This window comes from Sminthopsis crassicaudata, chromosome 2 (assembly GCF_048593235.1).
Source record: "Sminthopsis crassicaudata isolate SCR6 chromosome 2, ASM4859323v1, whole genome shotgun sequence".
In the NCBI taxonomy this organism is placed as follows: domain Eukaryota; kingdom Metazoa; phylum Chordata; class Mammalia; order Dasyuromorphia; family Dasyuridae; genus Sminthopsis; species Sminthopsis crassicaudata.
In genome coordinates, this window is record NC_133618.1 from 570628134 (window position 1) to 570648650 (window position 20517).

At 33.4% G+C, this 20517-nt stretch overlaps 1 protein-coding gene across 4 annotated transcripts in view; it reads left to right on the forward strand.

The window, feature by feature from the left end:
• CEMIP (cell migration inducing hyaluronidase 1) overlaps positions 1-20517 on the forward strand; it is a 230515-nt gene that overhangs the window by 5875 nt on the left and 204123 nt on the right. The gene's annotated exons all lie outside the window — the stretch shown is intronic.

A 20517-nucleotide genomic window follows, 5' to 3' on the forward strand; every position in this document is an offset into this window, starting at 1 on the left:
AATTTCAGTTTGATTATAAATGTGGTGAAAAGGAAAGATATGAACCCCTAAGTTGTTTTGACAATTGGCTATTTCATTTCTTTATGGCCTTCTGGTAGGAGAAACATTTTAATGTAATTAATTCTGGATTAGTTATAGGAATATAGGAGAAAATTAACATGGCTAATAAAAGAGGATGGTTAGTTATGTCCACTGTTTCTTCCCTGCCACAAACCCAGAGTAAGAGATCAGATAAGAGAGGTACTGAACAGAGGAATATAGGATGATAGTAAATCCATGAATGGAATTATGATATTTTCTTCTTCTTTTGATACAAAATAACCAACTTTAAGAGTTCCCTTTATTTAACCAGCAGACAGCATAATCTGTTTGATTAATTATTTGGTTTTGTATAATAAGAGCAAAGAAACATTGTTAATTATAATCTTAACAGCTGGGAAAAGAAAAACATGAAATTCTATTAGGGTCTAAGATAGTAAACAAAAAAAAAATTAGACTGCCCTTTTGCTATTTCCAAAGTAATTTAATTATTAAATTACCATAATAAAATGTGGATCTTTCTGTTGAATAATGGATTAAAAACAGTATCATCTGAATTATTTTTAAACATAATACCAGATTTGTAATTTCTTTAAAACCTCAGGATAATGGATTATGTTGGATTGTCATCTGGTTTTTTAGTGTTATCTTAGACAAAGCTTTTAGTATCATTTATTGAATATATATATTGAAGTGAAAGGACAATCCCTTCTGTTTCTTATATCTGATTTCTTGGTAATAACTATGTGCCATTCTTTAGTAAGAATTAATGTCTCTACTGCCATCCATCCAAAGTTGTTTCAAATAGAGCTATTTAGAGACTATTCTAGGTAGATCAAATGAAGAAGAATCATCTAAGTCCTCTTTCTCTTCCGCATGATAGTGAATGAATGATCTTTTAATATTTTTCTCTGGAGCCGTGATGCAGTAGTGTGATGGTAAATGTTTAACAACTGGCTCTCCAGGAGGACACATTTAAAATTTAGTCTGCATTATTAATATTTTCTTGGGTTAGCTAAGTGGCACAGTTGAGAGAGTGTTGGTTCTGGAATTAGGAAGACTTGAGTTTAAATCTAGCTTCAGGACACTTACTAGTTTTCTAACCCTGGGCAAATCACAACCTAGTTTGCTTTAGTTTCCTCATTTGTAAAATAAGCTGGAGAAAGAAATGGCAAACCACTCTGGTATCTTTGCCAAGAAAATCCCAAATTGGGTCATAAAGAATTGGACATGACTGAAATGACTGAACAATATTATCACTGTAGATAATAAACAAAACAATAAATTAAACCCTGATTTGGGGCATTTGCTAATTTCTGATATATAAATTTTCACAGTGAAAATTTAACCAATGGCTCTCTGAGCCTATATTACCTAGCTCCAATATACTCTTGCCAGAGTGGCTATCCTGCTCCTTCCCTTATGCCTTAGGAATGGCACTAACAGGAAAAAAAATAAATTGAAATGTATTATTTTCAAAGGAAGTTAATTTTGTTACACACAATAGAGATTAATTATACTTTAGGTTTTAGTTGACTCTCAAAATTGAAGTTATGAGGGCAAACCAGAATAGTAATCTTCTTTGTCAATGCCAAATAGTTTTTAGAGTTTGATTGAAACTGAATCCAAATAGTAATTTGCATAGTAAAAAGACAGGCAGTTAGCCTGTGCAAGATGTTTGTAGTTGATTCTATGGGATTTGAACCTGTAATATTTCTCCTATACCTGCTGTCAGATTAAATTTCCTAAAGCATCACATCATTTAAAAAACACACTCAAATATCTTTATAGTTTACACATTTCAACTGCCTAATAGAGTCAAACTGAATGTCCTGTGGCCATCTCAAGTTCAACATTTCTAAAACAGAACTCATTATCTTTCCCTTCCCAAACACACCCTTCATTGGTTCCCTGCTACTTACTTTATACTAGGCACTATCCTAAATTCTGGTAAAGCCTTTGTGTTACCTGAGGATAACTCAGTTGCTTTCATCTCCTTGGTCACTTTTCCTACTGACTATAATTTTTTGAAATGTATTTCCCTAACCAAACTAAAGGGAGCTGGGAAGCACATCATATAAAACCATTTGTAAGCATTGTTCTTGACCACAAGCACAGAGAACCTATAGTTGACTTATCAGAAATTATGCAGTTAACAGTATTCAAAACTTGTTAAGTCACTTGAAAGAGATTGGTAATTGGTATCTCCTTAGGAGCTTTTTAGTTTTTCAGAGAGCAGTCCATTGAGTCACACCAAGGCAATAAGTTGTTAAATACACATTCATATCTTCCTCTGTTCTTTCTCTCCCTTCCCTATCCTTAGCTCCAGGAAGGAGAGGAGCCATCTTGGCTTTTTCCACATTCTCTCCTAGAGTTCTGTTTGAAACAAGAAAAGAATTAGTTTTCTTAAGATGATTACAGCATTTCCTTGGATTAGTCTGTGAGCAAGAGGTGGTAGGAAATTGTGGGAAATGTTGCTTCAGTTTTACAGACGATGTGGGTTTACATGTCTTTAATCTCTAGTTTATTAATTGGACAATCTAGGTCTTTCCACAAGGAAATTTCTGATATCCTTTTTGAAAACTAGTTTCTTTTTTTACATCCTGTAAGAATATCTCATGTTGTGATTCAACAACAAAATATCACTTAAAAAATGTCAAGCATCTCTTATGATCAGAGTACTATGTTAAGGTATTGGGGGATGGTGGGAATAAATGATACTAATTTCTATAGAACTCTTATATTGCACTCTTTGATATAGCATTCTTAAGGTTTAAAAATGCAGAGTCATCACATTTAATCCCCAGAAAAAGCTGGGATGGATAGGAATTCAGCAAGCAGAGAAAGAGAATGGATAGAATTCCAGATATAGAAGATGGGGGCAGAAAAGCATGAGTTGTTTCCTCATTCATAAAAATAGATGATTGCGTTATGGTTTCTAGTTTCCCTTCCCACTAAATAAATCCATGTGTTTGTATTAGACGGGAGTAAGTAGATGAAACAAAGACTGAAAATAAAGGTGATAGATGATAGAGAGCCTTGAATGTCAGGTTGTGGAATTTGAACATTGTTCATTAGGCAATAGGGAATTTTGAGCAGAGAAGGGACGTGACCAGACTTATAGATAAGGAAAATTAATCTGACAGCCATGTCAACAATGGACTTAAAGAAGAAGAGAAGAGAGATAAGATTATTGGTCAAAGACTAATATACTTTTAAAAACTAAATGCCACTTTATACAAGCTACACTGCTAGATACACTGGCCGAGACACAAACTTTAGATAAGCCATATTCTTATCATAATCATTTGTATTCTCTTCTTAGCAGACTGAAGACTAAAATTCTTTCCTTCTATCCAAAGACATCAATCCTTTCCCAGTCCTTATTGACGTGCCATGATCTGTTTTTTAAAGGAGTAAGAGTGAGGAAAGTCAACCGTCCATTTCTCTGTTTGTACCAAGTGAGCTTGACGATATTAAAAACAAAAATTAGCTGCTCACAAGTCTTCTCTTCCCTCTGGCAAGTGAATGAGGGCTGTCATTTTACCGCCTGGCCTTGGTGATGTTGTTACTTCTTACCTCTGAATTTTGGGGTGACAAAATGAGAAGAGACTGTCACTAGTACAGCTGTTGAGATAGGGTCTAGGGGATGATAAAAAACCAGCACTAACATAAAGCATTGACTGTGGAATAAAGTCTTATAGAGCAATAGGATGGATAAAGGAAATTCTTGTGAAAATAAATGTATTTGTATTTATATAAAATTTAAGAATTCATGGAGCTATAAAAAGTATCTTTCTCTAACAAAAAGCCTGAATCATACCCTTTGAGAAAACACTAGAAATTTTACACACACACACACACATACATTTACTCAGAAATATAAACATATATATATGATTAAAGCTAAAATACTCATTTGTGTTAATAATATTTAATGTAATACTAGAAATGCACAATGATGTAATACTGTAATATAATACATAATTAATTATAATATAATAACAATTAATTAATTATAATAAATTATTAATTAATTATAATAAATTAAATTAATTAATTATAATAAATTGCATAATATAAGGTAATAATGTAATACTAGAAACACACACATTTACTCAGAAATATAAACATATATATATATATATATGATTAAAGCTAAAATACTCATTTGTGTTAATATTTAATGTAAAACTAGAAATGCACAATAAGGCAAAAGAAAAAATATAAAGGCATAAAGATAGGTAATGAGGAGATGAAACAAACTACATTTGCTGATGACATGGCTTACTCAGAAAATCTTAGAGAATTCCCAAAGAAATTAATTAAAACACTAACTGGCCTCAGCAAAGCAGCAGCTTACAAAATAAAATAACAAAAAATCAACAGCATTTCTATATAGCAATTTCAAAACCTAGAATGGAATACTAAAAATTTGTAGTCTCACTTAAAATAACTTTAAAAGGCATAAAACATCTTGGAATCAGCCCACCAAAACAGTGTATAAATATAATTATGAAATGGTTCCTAAAGAAATAAAGAAAAAACTAAAATATTTAGAGGACATTGGGAACTATAGATGGCATAAAACAAAAGTTGTAAATAAAATGTATTTAAAGATAATTTATGATACTTTATATATATATAGTGTACATGAAAGCTTATTTTATTTTCTTAAAATATTAATTTTATTATTGTATTTTATTTTTACACCACTATTATCTATAAAAATATGTTAATCCAACCTCTCAAAGAAAAATCATCCCTTTTAACAAATTTTTTTTTTTTTTTTGTTGAGGCATTTGGGGTTAAGTGACTTGCCAGGGGTCACAGCTAGGAAGTATTAAGTGTCTGAGGTCAGATTTGAACTCAGGTCCTCCTGACTTCAGGGCTGGTACTCTATCTACTGAGCCACTTAGCTGTTCCTAACCAAAAAAAAAAAAAAAAAAAAAAAAAAAATTATGAGAAAAAAAGAAAAAATCTGTAAGCAAAATCCTGCAACACATTAGTCAGATGTGATAGTATATGCATTATCATACATTGTTCTCTATCTATTTAAGGGGAAGGGAGGAGATGCATTTTCTCAATTTTTCTCATGAACTGAGGTGGGGAAAGAGGTGCATTTCTTATATTCTTTAGGGTTAAGATGAATCATTATATTTTCACAACATTACATTTTGATTTTGTTATTATTCTTTCCATTTATATTGTTGTACCTATCACAGTATATATTTTTCTGGTTTCTTCTTATTTTGCTTCACATTAGTTTATTATGTCTTTCCATGTTTCTCTGCATCCTTCATATTTTTTTTTAGCACAGCAAAACCACCATAGCCATTCTTCAATCAAAAGGCATCTAATTTGTTTCTGATTTTTTACAAAGTGCTGCTACAAACAGAATGGTGTATCCAGGACCCTCTTTTTTTGCCCTGGATCTTCTTGGGTTAGGTACTTAGCAGTGGGATTTGGGGATCAAGGGTTATGGATATTTTTAGTCACTTTCTTTGCATAATTCCAAATTGCATTATAACAGAAGGGTTGTAGTAATCCAGAGCTTCACCAATAATTCATATTTCTACAATTCCTCTAAACAGTGGGTATTTATATTTTTTCCTAATGTTTGCCAGTTTCCTTGGTGTGAGATGAAATTTCATTTATAATTTGTATTTCCCTTATTATTATTGATTTAGAACATTTTTTCATATGGTTGATAATAGTTTGCTATTTTTCTTTAGTGATCTTTTTAATGGCCTTTAACTAATTATCTATTGAGAAATAAACATTAGTTTATTACCCTAACCCATATCCAAACAGACAGGAGCTAATTCAATCACTGTGGCTCTCAGTGACTTGGACCAAAAGTAAGTCGGACTTGTGGCCTATAGACCTCAGCTCTGAATCACATTAAATGATAAAATCCACCTGCTGAAAGAGATTGCTGAGATATTTTAGTCTAGTTTTTCTACTGCCACTTAAGCCATCTATAATATCTCTTCTATTATTAAACATTTCCAGAGATGGAGAGTTCATGACCTTCCTCAGTAGCCTTGTCCTGTTTAATCATCCTTCATATAAAGGAGTTCTCCTTTTCGTTTAATAACCTGAAGCTCTGTTACTGCAATTTAAGCCCATTTCTGTCTTAGGTAGAGATACAGAACACCTGGTCTGCACGCCCTAATAACCTTGTGGTGACCCTGCAAATATTGGAAGATAGTCATTACCACTCTTTAGCTTTCTTTTAAGTAGACTAAATTGCCCCAATGACTTTAAACTTCCAATATTCCCTGTTAAAATAAATATTCTGAGAACACAGACCAAATTTCATATAAGTGCAAAATCATGGAGCAGATGGTAGTTCATCTTAGATCAACAGAGGTAGTTGAATACAGTTTAGTCAGAATTAAAAATGATTTGGGGGGATTTCATTTAACTTTAATTTCAGACAAAGAGAATGTAGATTTATGTTTTTAGAACTTGACCATGAAGATCCATGACTTCTTTTTTTTTAAATCTGGAAAACAAAGTCCAATTATTTTCCTTTAAGCTTTCCCCCCAGATACTCCTGGGTTTCAGGGTATCATATTAACATAAATGAATGCAGGCCAATTTAGTACTTGTGTATATTGGGGATGGAGAAGATAATATATCTCCCTTTTCCTATTATCTCCTGCCTCCCAAATCCTTTTAGAAATAACAAAATAGCACACAGAATCACTTCTCACCTAGAAGATCCAAAGTGTATGTAACTTATCTGGTGCAGAGTGAAAGTACAATTCTTCAATCTATTCCCCAGCACTATCATCTGGGCAAGACACTTAACTTCTCTGACCCTCAGTGTCAGGGCAGAATATATAGCAAGTCTGAATTTGGAATAGCACCCATCTCAAAGTTTTGTCAATCAATAAATGTGACAAATGTAGTAGAGATAGCATGGTTCAGTGGATCGAGAAAATAGGCTGATAGGGACCTTACCTCAGGTGCTCAGTATGCTGGACAAATCATTTAACCTTTTGGTCTCAATATCCTCATCTGCAAAATGGAGATAATAACAGCACCTGCCTCATTAAGTCATCTCAAGAAACAAATGAGACAGTATATGAAAAGAACATAGTGTAGTAGAGAGGGAATTGGAAGTGGAATTAGGAATATCTGGTTTAAAAGTTGCTTGAAATACTTCTTGGCTTAGTGAGCTTGGAGAAATCACTTTAACTTTGCCTCATTTTCCTAATTTGCAAAAGAAGAATGTTTGCCTAGATGGCCTTTAAGGTTGTTTCCAAGATTAAATCTATGATCTTATCGTAAAGTATGTTGCAAACCTGAGAACATTCTATAAATGGGAACTGTTCCTTCTTATTATTATTATTACCTGCAAAATGGGAAAAATATACTTGCACTATCTACATCAAAATAATATATGTGGAAAGTGCTTTGAAAACCATAAAGTCTATTCTTAATATAATTGTAATCCCAATTGTTCTGTTTTAAAAGAATTCAGCAAAGAAGCAGAGCAAGAGTTTTCTTCTGTTCATATCTATTCATATAAGAAAATATCTTATTGTTGACCCTAGGCTCAAAATGAGGTGAATTCCTTGTACTCCTGTTTATTAGCACTAAAAAGTTTCCTTGTTGTGAGGATCACAGAGTTAGAGCTGAAAGGAACCTTTGGTTCCATCTGGTTAGTTTGGAAGTTTTTAATCAGGGAATATAGTCTCAGGATCCATGGATAGGTTTCAGATGGTACATGAATTGGATAGAAAAATTACATCTTTATTTTAATATGATTGATTTTCTTGTATTCCTATGTATTTTATTTTTTGAAATTGAGAACATTTTTTGGGAGGAGTTCAAAAGCTTCATTTGATAGTCTTTAACACAGAATGGTTTAAGAATGCCTAAGGTGGATTTTAGTCCAACTCCTTTCAATTACAGATGAGGAAACTGAGGCCCAGAGAAGCTAAGTTCAAGGTCATGAAAATAATTTGAACCAAATTCCTTTGGTTCTAAGTCTAGACTCTATCTACTTTATCACTTAATCATGGTCTGTTGAATCACATTCCTCTCTGACCAAAATTTTAGATAGTAATATTTTCAGTGAGAGTGGTAGTGGTATAGCCAAAAACAGCCACTTAAAAAATCTTGTATCATCTGTATCTGAGACTATTTTTAGTCCTTGTTGCCCATTGAGATCAAACTGTAGTACCTTTTAAAAAGTTTAATGAATAATGTAGAGAATCCAGGAAAAAAGTCAATTATATTGGAATACTCCTCTCTCTGTCTCTCTGTCTCTGTCTCTGTCTCTTTTTGTCTGTTTTAAAACATACACATAAACACTACTTATTAGGTAGGGCTTCCCTTATACATCTGGGGTGGCTTCCAGTGGAGAAACAGCCTTTTGTTTTTGTTATAAGGTGTTTTTGAAAGGGAAAAGGAGTCTGGAAGGCAACAATGGCAATTTAAAAAAAAGGAAAGAAGGTGGAGACAATTTTCTTCAGATCTTTGAAGAGTTGCCTCTTGGAAGAGGGATTAGATGTCTTCAGTGCAGTTCATGAGGGAGAGGCTAAAGATCAGTAGGTGAAAGCTTTAAGGAACCATAACTTTGCTCTTTTCTCATGTCAAGTCAGGAAGAAGAAAGAGTTCTATGATGATGTGATCACCCTCAAATATAATCACACTTATGTGTAAAGGTCTTAGAAAAGTATTTTTCACCTAATTGTCACTTTTCTTGCCTACTAAAACATTGTCTATTTTTTTTTTCTTCTATTTAAGAAGCCCTAGTTTCATCTGTTTCTTTAGGAGGAGTTTTTACTGGGTATAGTAAAAAACAACAACAACAAAAAAACCATAAACAAACCCTAAAATATAGAGATTATATAACCATTATAGGTCAGTCAGTTCTTTGATATAGACTCTTCTTTTGATGGAGGCCTTATTCCCATTGTATATACAACTACTTAAAGATACTCTATATTCAGCAATTTAAAGGATTTTCAAGGTTAAATTTTTAACTTACTTCTGCTGGCTTAGAATCCACTTCATGAAAGATATGAGTCCATTGTATCAAAAAAAATCTTTAAATAATTGATGGTGTTCAAAAATAGAATTAACTGCCTTGGGTATTCTCCATTGCTGAAGGTGTTTAATCAGAGGTTAAATGATTTCTTTTCTGTAATATTATAGAGGGGAATTCCTGCTGTGGGTGGAAAGTTGGACTAAATAACCTCAAGTGGTCATTTTCAACTTTTAAGTTTCCATGCTTAATTGTGCCATAAAGAAACAAATCCCAATTCTAGCACTTAGTATGATCCAGCCTAAACAATATTAGACCTCCTAATTGTTGCAAATGATTGGAAAAATAATTACAATAAAATCTTTGGGGATTCTGCTTAGATTGGTAGTCAAAATTGTTTTAGTATACCTAATTAATACTGAACCTAGCTCTAGTTATAACAAAAGTCCTATTGTATCTCTTTCCACAGAGAAGGAATCATAGGAGTCTCTAAAAGCCCCAGTGATATTTCAAACAATTCCTTTATATTAGAGAGTTCCAAATTTGACCAAACCGATGACACAAATTGCTAGGAAAGGAACTTTTTTCTTACTGGACAGGAAATGAGCACTATCTTTCCAATATTTACAAAAGACAACAAACAGAACTCAGATGACTATTGCTTAGAAATTTGGTATATACAGCAAGTACTCTTTCATGGAGTTGGAAGATTGGAGAAGTTTTGGTAATATTATCCAGTCTTCCTATAAGATCCTATGACAACAGGATATTGATAATTTTTTTTGTTTTAAATCATATTTTTAACATAATATAAAACAAAAATCTTGTTCATACAAAGAAAGTGATATTTTTCTGTCATTAATTTGTTAATAGAATGGTAGAATGTAGAGCTAATTTTTTACCTTATAGTTAAAAGACCTAAACTGTAAGGAAAGGGGAAAGAGAATAAAAATTATACATAGCAAACCTCCTATGTAGCAGGCACTGTATTATGAACTTTACAAAATTATTTCATTTGACAATCTACTCTAGTTTAAGATAAGCCTTATTGCCAAAAACAAGCAACTTCCCTTTTCTTTTTTATCTGCAAAATAGGTATAACAATATTCAAACTATTTACTTCTTAGGTTTGTTATGAATAAGATACTTTATAAACCTTAAAGCAAATGTAATTAGGTGGCATAATGGTTAAAGCACTCTGTTTGGAACTAGGAAGATTTATTTTTATGAGTTCAAATCCATCCTCAGACACAAGTTGTGTGACCCCAGGCAAATCACTTCACTCTGCCTCAGTTTTCTCATCTGTAAAATAAGTTGGAGAAGGATATGGCAAATCATGAAATCATGAAGTCTTGGACATGACAAACAGCTCACTAGCAATGACAGAATCTTAAATGAAGTTTGTGAATGTTATTTGACTATATTACTCAGATTATATTACTATTGATTGATAATGCTCAGACATTGTCAAATGTGTCAATATCAGACACTATATGATGTTCATGAAAATAATATTAAAGATGACATTTATTACCTTAAAGAATATGAGGACTTTCTCTTTGCCTTTCAGTGAAATTATCCTATCTGTGTGGAGTTTCTCTATAGAAGGGACTGGTACAGTGCTTGGTACATAGGAAAAATTTAATAATTTTTTTGTTCATTCATTCTAAAACTATTGATTCAGTTCTATTCAATGAGCATTTGTTAAATATCAACTATATATGTGTGTGGGGAGAGAGAGAGAGAGAGAGAGAGAGAGAGAGAGAGAGAGAGAGAGAGAGAGAGAGAGAGAGAGAGAGAGAGAGAGAGAAGTCAGAGAGTGAGAGTGTGAGCAGGAGAGAGAAAGTGCATAGTGTTCAATGCTGGGGTTACAAAGAATAAGAGAAAATATATTTCCCTCTCAAATAGGTCGCATCTTCTCTTCCATTGTGTAAATGCCATACATAGTATTACATCAATAAAAGCTCCCCCTCATTTGTATGTTTGGTTTAAATAAAGAGTTCGATGTTGCTTTTGTTCCTTGGAGGAATTCCCTTTCCAACATCTCTGGACAGGTAGCAAGTTAGCCTCTGCTCCAACCTTTGCACGAAGTAATACTGCCCCATGATTTGGGATGTCTGATTTATGTCTCGGATCACTTTTGCCGATTGACTTTGATGAATGAAGACAGCAGCTTCACAGTGAGTGCTCATATATGGTGTGTATTTTCCTATGTCAGAATAAAGACTACATGTCAGCTTTCAGGGAAAGACTGCGAAGACAGTGAATTCTCACCAGCATGGAATGTGTGGGGGACGGGGATGAAGTCCTGATAAAACCTTCTATTTCAGTGTTCTTTTGCCCTGTGAGCTGAGGCACTTTTATGGATATGAGTTCATGCATCTTTTACATTGTGGGGGAGTTGGGAACAGGTGGTCCTGTAAAGATGAGTTACCAAGACATAGTGAGGTATAAGTTGCTGATGAGGCTGAAAGAAAAAAAAAAAAACCAAACAGGTCATCTAATTCAGTATCCATTTATCCACTCACTATATCATCCTGGTAATAACTATTTTACTAGAATCCATGGAAGAATTCATAGAATTCAGGCCTGGCAGGCCCCTTTGATATCATCTAGATCAAAGAAGGTCTATGTTGAGATTTCAGATCTGTGAACTTGGGGAAAAATACATAATTAATTTCAGCCTAACATCCTCTATGTACTAAAGACCTTATTCAGAAGAGTCCATAGACTGACAAGGGCATCTAGGATACAAAAAAGGTCAAGAAACCTTTGATCTAGGGTCTAGACTAACATTCTCATTGAAATGGAAAGTGATTCACACAAAATAACGTTATCTGATAAAAACCAGAACGTAAACACAGATTTTCTGGCTCTAAGTTTAATGCTCTTTCTGTCAGACTTATCTTCAATATGTTAGATAAAATCTTCTGTTTTCTTCCCAGATTTTCTTCTTAAACAAGGCATAACTTTAACTCAAAGACAAAATTGGTTGTTATTGTACCCTAAAGACAAAATTGGTTGTTATTGTACCCCCAAGACAAAATTGGTTGTTATTGTACCCTCTCTCCATCCATTTTCTTACTCATTCCCAGTGATACTAAATTCAAATAGAAATGGGAGCTACTAATCTATACATAAGGATCCCTGTACATATGACTTAATTTTTAAATGTAATATTAAATATGTTTTATTGTAGGTTCATTTTATTAAATATTTCTTCATTCCATTTCAGTCTTGTTTGAGTTGCTTTCAGTTCTTGGAGGCTTGTATTTGATGCTATTTTACTCCATAAGTTACCCAAGAAAAATGATGTGGATATTTTCACTGGGCTCACAGCCTGACCAGAACTATCATTCAAAAGATTTAGTGGTAGCCTATTCTTGGCATGGTCTAGCTACCATTTTTGAGGGCTCTCTGCCAATACAGTGCATGAGTAGAGAATTCCCCACTCTTTCTTTAATAGAATTCTGAGCTGGAACGAACTTTAGAGGTAATCTGATCATATCTTGCTCTTTTACAAATGGGGAAACTGAGGTCAAAAAGGGGAAATAGACTTACCTAGGGCAATAGAAACCAGAGGAAGCTGAGTAGAATTTTGGACTTACAACCTTTAACTGTGGATCTGGTGATGTCTTTTTATTTCTATTTGAGGTGAGATCACTTTTCTTTTTTAATTAGGACAGTTAGTGAACTGAATTTTTCCCTATTGTAGGTAGATGGAAAGGAAGAAGGGGAAAAAAGAGGAGAATTGGATTAGACTAGCTAGTTTTTTAAAAACCGACATTTTAAATCTGATGTTGATGTTGGGAATATATGACAGGAACACATTTTAAAACTAGCTGTGTATCAGGGTCATTGAGTTGTATGATCTACTTTTCCAGAGCTTTGAGGTGAGGAAAACCTCAAACACAGTGGCTAAGCACTTTTCCTTTCTTTTAAACTTGTGTTTATTTTTGGAGGAATTTAATCCATATGTTTTGGGTTTATTTCCATGTAACTCATCAAAATGTTATTTTTCAATAACAAGCTTTAGGATTTCTTATTTCTCATTTTTATTTTTTTAATTTTTAGCCTCTCACTTTTGAGCCTTTTCTCCATCCTGTGATATTATGAGCCATATATATCCTCTCCCAAAAACATCTCTCTCTCTCTCTCTCTCTCTCTCTCTCTCTCTCTCTCTCTCACACACACACACACACACACACACATACACACAAATGCACACACAAATGCACACATACACACACACTTCACAAACTGATAATTTCTTTTTGTTGGAGGTACACAAATATGAGCCTTTCAGGCTTAAATCTAATTTGGAAGGAAAAAACCTATCTAAGACTTGAGTCAGTTCTGATGTGCTCACCCTTCTTAAAAGAGCCAAAACTAACCTCAGAGATATGGCATGTGGCTTTATTGACTTTAGTGGGGAGCCAAAAGCATGCTTTGAGTTCCTTGTTTAAACTGTAAATTTGCCTCTTTAGTTTAGAGAAGTTGAAGTGGACAATCTAAGCTCAATCCCAGTCTCCACTACCAGCTTGCTATATGGGTTACGTATTTTTTATTCTATCCTATTTTATTAGTTATTTATTCATTTTTTAGTTGTTTTCATTTTTTTCCTCTCTTTTGTTAACAATGCTAGTACTGGTTGATATACACATAAAGTACTTTCTAACATCTACAAAATAGGCTGTGTGTCAGGGTCAGATTTTTTTTTTTTTTTTTTTTGAGGCTTTCTCAGTTTCTCAGTGGATCTTGATTAGATAGTTTTTAAAATTCTTCCTGGTAGGAGGAAAGAAAACCAGCATACCATTTTAATTTGTTCAATTTTACATGCATTGAAGAACGATCTTTTTTCTTTTAAAAAAAAAGTCCTCATGAAAAATATGCTATGGGAAGATTCGATAATGATAACAGGAATTTACATACATGCCTTGAGCTTGATAGTTAAAAAGTGCTTCTTCTCATTTGATCCTCACAATAACCATGTGAGAGAGGTTGTAAAAATATTATAATGCCCATTTTAGAAATGAGTAAAGTATAACTCAGAATGGTCAAATAACTTATTCAAAATCATCTGGCTACTTAGTGGTTCAGAACCCAGATTTCTTAAAGTCCAAGACAGTTCTCTTTCCAGTACCCTTTGACCTATAGAGAAAATGTAGATAGAATATTTAAATAATAGGTTTTACTTGTATGTGTCCAATAGTCAAATTAGGATAAAAATTTAAGAAAAATGGAAGTAAATTACTATTTGCATTTTTTTAATGGCTTTGGGGAATCTTAAAAAATTCTTTTATATCAGATTAAGGGCCATGTATTTATGTTTCCCAAACTGTTGGCATGGAAATCAAATCATTTTAGACTATAAAATTATTGGTTTATACAAAAGCTCCTACAGAGTGTTAACACATAAATGTGCCCCAAGATTTCCTGAGGTTTACTTTTATGAACTACAATTTAGTTATGTTAAATTTGATTTTTTAAAGGTCTGCAGGCAATTACTTTAACTAAGAGGCTATATTTAGCTGGGCAAAAGATGAAGCTTCTATTTAATCTGGCTTAATATCCTTTTTAACTCTAGTTATGGTTTGTTAGTATAGTTTTGCAATTTCACTTACCAAAATCACTGTGAATGGTGATGTTCGCTATTTTTCTGAAAACATGTTCTCAGATTCAGGGTTGCCTTTGGGTGCTATTACAGGAAAAGTTTTCAAGAGAGGTCTTTTATTTGTTCAAGTTTAGGAAATAAATGTCTCCTTACTTCTAAATATTTTTATAATATATAGTCAATTCTTAGATATCTACATCAATGAGCAGGAAAAATGGCAGGAATAATCTAAAATAGCAAAAAGATTCAAAAATATTTTAAAATGAGTTTTGTTCTGGGAACTATTTTCCATAAAGGGTCATCCTCTAAAGACCTGCCCAAGTGAGGAGGTGCCTCTATCACTTAGCAAACATTTTTAGCTACCTTTGAAATGCTAGCCAGGGGTACAAAAACAACATTGAAACAATAGCTGTCTTTAAGGAGCTTACATTCGACTGGGGAGATAATATGTTCACTTATGAGAAAATGCAAAATACATAGGAAATAATTTTGGGTGAGATACACTAAGAGTTTAAGGCATCAAGAAAGGAGTTATGGAAACTTAGAGCATCAGGTAGGAGCTCATAATTGAATTAAGTTTTGAAAAAAGCTAAGGAGTCTAAGAGATAGAGGAGAGGTAGAAATACATTGCTGACATGGTTTATGGTGAGGGTAAAGACATGGAAATGGGAGATGGATTTTTGTGTGTGAGGAATGCTGGAATATGGAATATGTATAGTAGAGGAATCATGTGCAAAATTAGGAGAGATTGGCTGGACTTGATTAAAAAAAAAAACTTTTGATGTCAAGCTGAGAAGTTTATATTTTATCTTAGAGGCAATGAAGATTTTTGAGCAAAAAACTAACTTGGTCAGGTGGATGCTTTATAAATATCACTTTGGCAGTCTTTATAAAGAAGGATTAAAACTAGGAAAGACCAGAGGTAGTAGGACCAGTTAGGAGGCTGTTTTAATAGTCTAGGTGAGAAGTGATGAGAGACTGAACCAGCGTGGTAAGCAAATAAGTTGTAGAGGAAACAGATTCAGAAGATGCTGTGAAGGTACATTGGGAAAATATTAAATATTGGAGCTATCGGGAGATAGAGTTATCCCTGAATACCATAAGATGAGATCGGTATCTTAGCAGAAGGAAAACAATTGGTTATTGTATCTGCTGTCATTGGGCAGTCATATCCTTTTCTGGTTGGAATGTGAAAATTCTTACCAAATTAGAAGAAAGGTGAACCATGAGCCAATATTACAATAGCTCCAACTTGGTAAATTTAAATAAACTGTTGACTTTGAAAAAATGAGAAATGAAAAAAATTAGTTGACTCTGATTATTGCCATTTAAAAAGATGTCTAACTGATACAAAACAGTCACCACAATGATGAGGCCAAAGGAGCCCAGAAACCGGCTTGAAGAAATAAATACTTGATCTCTTTGCCAAACAGAAGAATGTAGCAGCCAAAAGCAACACTGGTTAGAGTACAAGCTCACTTGTAAAATGTTATGAAGAAGGATGACGGAAAATTATGAATAGTATTTCTACCCAAATAGCAGAAAGAAGAAGAAGGGAAAATAAACTTTCAAAAACATGACATGAGTCATTAACTAAGCCATAACATCATAAAAACATTTGGAGATGAAACTGGAAGAAAGATAACAAATAAACATGAAATGGAACAGATTTTTGAGTATCTTTTAATGGGGATTTATTCTCATTATTGATTACAATGTAATCACATTTGGATTCCATCACTCCAGTATTCAAAGTGTTGTATGAGGAAATAGAAACAGTTCTAGAGAGGAAAGGTCAGGAAGAGTTTATGGACCTGACACATATTTGAAGTCCATGAAGGAGGTGACATAATTGTAATGATTCTCAGTAAACAATTTTAAATTGCTCAAAGAGAGGAAAATTCCAAGAGAATGAAAAAGGTCACAGATGGTAATGTTACCACAAAAAGGGTGAATGAAAAGTCATCATCAATATTGACCAAAATGGCAGCTTTCTCATTTCTATAAAACATATATGAAAATATTCTGTCCAAATATTGAACTTACTTTAATTGAAAGATGAGAAGAGAATAAACCAATGATTTTCTCTAGCAGACTGACTTTCTTAAATCATGTAATTGAGAAATGTAGAAAATATGAGATACTTGTTTATGGTTTTTTTTAATTACTATTACAAAAAACATTTAATTCAGGAGAAAAATTAGCATTTAGAAATTGTCTTCCAACAAGGTTTCTCATATGCATTCACAGAGATCACATAAAATTTCTGGATAGGTGCAACTACAAAGATGGCTTTTATGTAATGATCTTCTGATTATCAAATTCAAGAAAAGTATAAATCAAGGAGACTTATGTTTGCTGAAAGGTATTTGCAAAGGTTACCTTGCCACCTAGGAATCTATATGTCAATTTGATACCATATGACTATGAATCATGGAATAGCAAGATCTTTGAAGACTCAGAAGTGTAAGTGGACCATGGAAAGATATGTGGTAGATATAAGTAGATATAGTAGAGATGCTATGGTGTATTATTACCAATAGTGATTTAGATATAAGAAGTATTGTTTTTTTTGTTTTGTTTTGTTTTGTTTTTTATTTAGAATTTTTTTTCCACAGTATATATGCATGAGTAATTTTTTTTATATAATATTATCCCTTGTATTAATTTTTCCAAATTACCCCCCTCTCCACTCCCTCCCCCCGATGACAGGCAATCCCATACATTTTACATGTGTTACAATAAAACCTAGATACAATATATGTGTGTAAATACCATTTTCAATATAAGTAGTATTGTTAAAAGATATCATCATAGATGTACATGATCAGAAAAGGAGGTGGATTAAGCTTTGGCCAAGAATAACAGAAGAATCTATGATATGTTTAAAGGCCCCTAGCTTTTGGGACAGATTTTCTGGAGACTGATAGATATAGATAAGAATCATACAATATGAGAAGTTATATATACTTTTTGATCTGTGTTGTTGGAGGGAATAAATATTTGAGGTATTGCATTGAGGTTTGGCAATAAAGTGTCTTATCAAACCAAGGAATGGAATGTTTTATATTCAAAAATTCCTGATGATGTTAGCTGGTGTGTTGCATTAGACTGTAACCCTGAAGCCCTGAAGGTTAAGGCCGGTCTTTCTGAGTTAGAAGTACTCACTTGGCAAGGTACTTTGTGCTTGTTTGAGGGCCAGTCTGCTAAGTACAAACTGTCCCAATTATCTACAGAATTTGACTACAAAGTGATATATCTTTTGGGCCATAGTAGATTTTGAAGTCCCTCTATTAAGGCATAGATAGATGGTGATCTTCATTGATGGAGAGGCCATTTGCTCTTGAAAGCACAGATCTTTTAAAATATGACCCCAAAGTATCACTATGTTAGAATCTCCAGGGGAAAAAATAATGGATATCAATGAGTATATATAGCTTCCACTTAAAAGTTTATGAGAAGCTTGAAATATAAAAGTTATCTAGATCTAGCAATCCAACATGTCATGACATAAGATGAAAAAAATGCCAATCTATTAACTACCATGATTGGCAAATGACATTTTTATCTAGCTCTTTCACTTGATCCTTGATTGTTACTCATTGATTACAGAACACTCTTTCACCCTCCAATTCCTCTGAAGAATTAAACTTTCACTAATGCTTATCAATTATTCACCACTTACTTCAACTATGATTCTCACCCCTCAGGCTTTTTACCCTTAATTTGAGATTATATCTTGAAATTAAACCCTATTTCTACCCATAACAACTCATCCACAATATTCTGAGTTCTCTAGGCTTTTATCCTTTCCAGCCACAGCTAATCCATTTAGATTAGAATTAAATAGCTAGAAGAGGCCTCAAAATCCTTATAGTCCATTCCCCTTATCAGATAAATGGAAAGTATAAACAAGGTTAAATTACTTGTCTCAGCAGTTAGCTGGGGGCCAAGGACAGAAGCTGGATCTTTTGACTCAGACTAGTTCTTTCTGCTGCAAACTACCTCTTATGTTGTTAAGAGAAGGCTGTCTTTTCCTTTTCTAACAATTCTGACTAGCTCTTGCTCTCTCATACTTGGCTGCTGAAAAAGGAAAGATGATAGATATGTAGAACAAGGCATCATAGTGTTATGGAAATAGCTCAGGAGTTGGAGCCAGCACTTTGCTATTTGTGCGACTGACCAAATCACTTCATTTCCCTGAGCTTTAATTTGGTTTTCTTAATTTTAGAAAATTACACATGGTCTCTACTTTACAAGGTTGTCTTAAGCAAGTGCTTTCAGGGCTGCAGACATGATTTTCTGTTGTTTTCTTGTGCAGATCAGCAGCAAAAGCCCTGTGACTATTTTTACCATTCAAAGAAAACTTTCTCTGACTGCCTCAAAGGTAGAGAGGAGCTTTCCCTTTTCCCAGTAGGAAGCTGATTACCAGCTGCTGAAACTTAGTGATTAGTCAAAATACAGTGGTTCCTTTAGCAACCTCTCTATCATTGACAAGCATAAGTGTGTATGTATACACACACTTATAGTACAAACCGTTTCCAATTCATTTTTGAGTTGATAGCTGCAGAAATTGTTGGTCATTTTCTTTTTAAATAAAAAGATAACTTATTCTAGGAATTTTAAGAATAGTATTTTTCTCCCAAATACATGCAGAGAGAGTTATCAACATTCACTTTTGCAAAACCTTGTATTCCAAATTTTTCTCCCTCCTCAAAATAACAAACACTCCCATATAAGTTGAACATATAGGTAGGAATTTTTTAATTAGCAGGACAATTACTAACAATTAATATTTTTACCTGTAGAAGGAGGGTAGGAAGAAGAATTATTCTTCTTCTGAAGAACGAATGTTTTTTGGAATATAAAGAGGGAAAGGAAAGGAAAAAAGGGGAAAGAGACAAATTATAGGTGGTCATGAACACTCCTGCAGGTACAAGAAAGAATACCCTACTCTATTGAAAGTATGGATGCTAGGGAGAAAAAAAAAATACTACATTGAAAATCTTGGCCGGGGAAGGAGAGACACCAATAGACAAGGTCTGTAATGTCCACCACTACCAGACATAGGAAAGACTGTGGAGAAAGGGCATTCCCTAACTCCTCAAGGTGTTGTTTCCTTCTATATGGCTATAAGGCCATTTAGATCTCTGCATTTACACAGAATTTAACAATATCTTTGAATTTAGGTGATTCATCATATCATCAATCTTCTTCCTGAGGAATGCTATGAAGATGAGTAATTCCACATTTTCCTGTGCTGTGCAAAGGGATATTATAGCAAAATTCAATATCATTTACCATAAAACTTCTGTGGATATCTTATCCTTGATTTAATTGAGAACTTTATATATAGCCTTCACTATAGTGAAATATATGGTAGAATAGGTAGTAAATGAGAACGTGGTCTGAAGACATTCTTACCTAAATGTCCCCTTTCCCAAAAAATTTGATTTCTTGGAATATGTACATTCAGGGTTCCTTTTTTTTTTTTTTTTTTTTGATGACTCACAGTCAGTGTAATTCTTGGGCTAATTTGTTTCATTGAAAAGGAACAAAGTTGAGTTAAGCCAGCACAAAAAAATCTCAGAGAGCATGGTGCTAGATGAGCCAGAGGAACTTTGAGCTTGTACTGCTCTTGGCAAGCTTAGATTTCCATTTTTATGAAGAGACTACTGTTTGTAATTCTGTTTAATTTGAGATTATTTATATTTGGTGCTAACAATCAAATAATCATATTTATGAAGATCTGCTGTGTGGATAGTATGCTAATAGATGCTATGGAGACTATAAAAAAATGGGATATGGTTCTTATCTTCAAGGAATTTAGTACACAGTAAGAAAACAATATTAGATA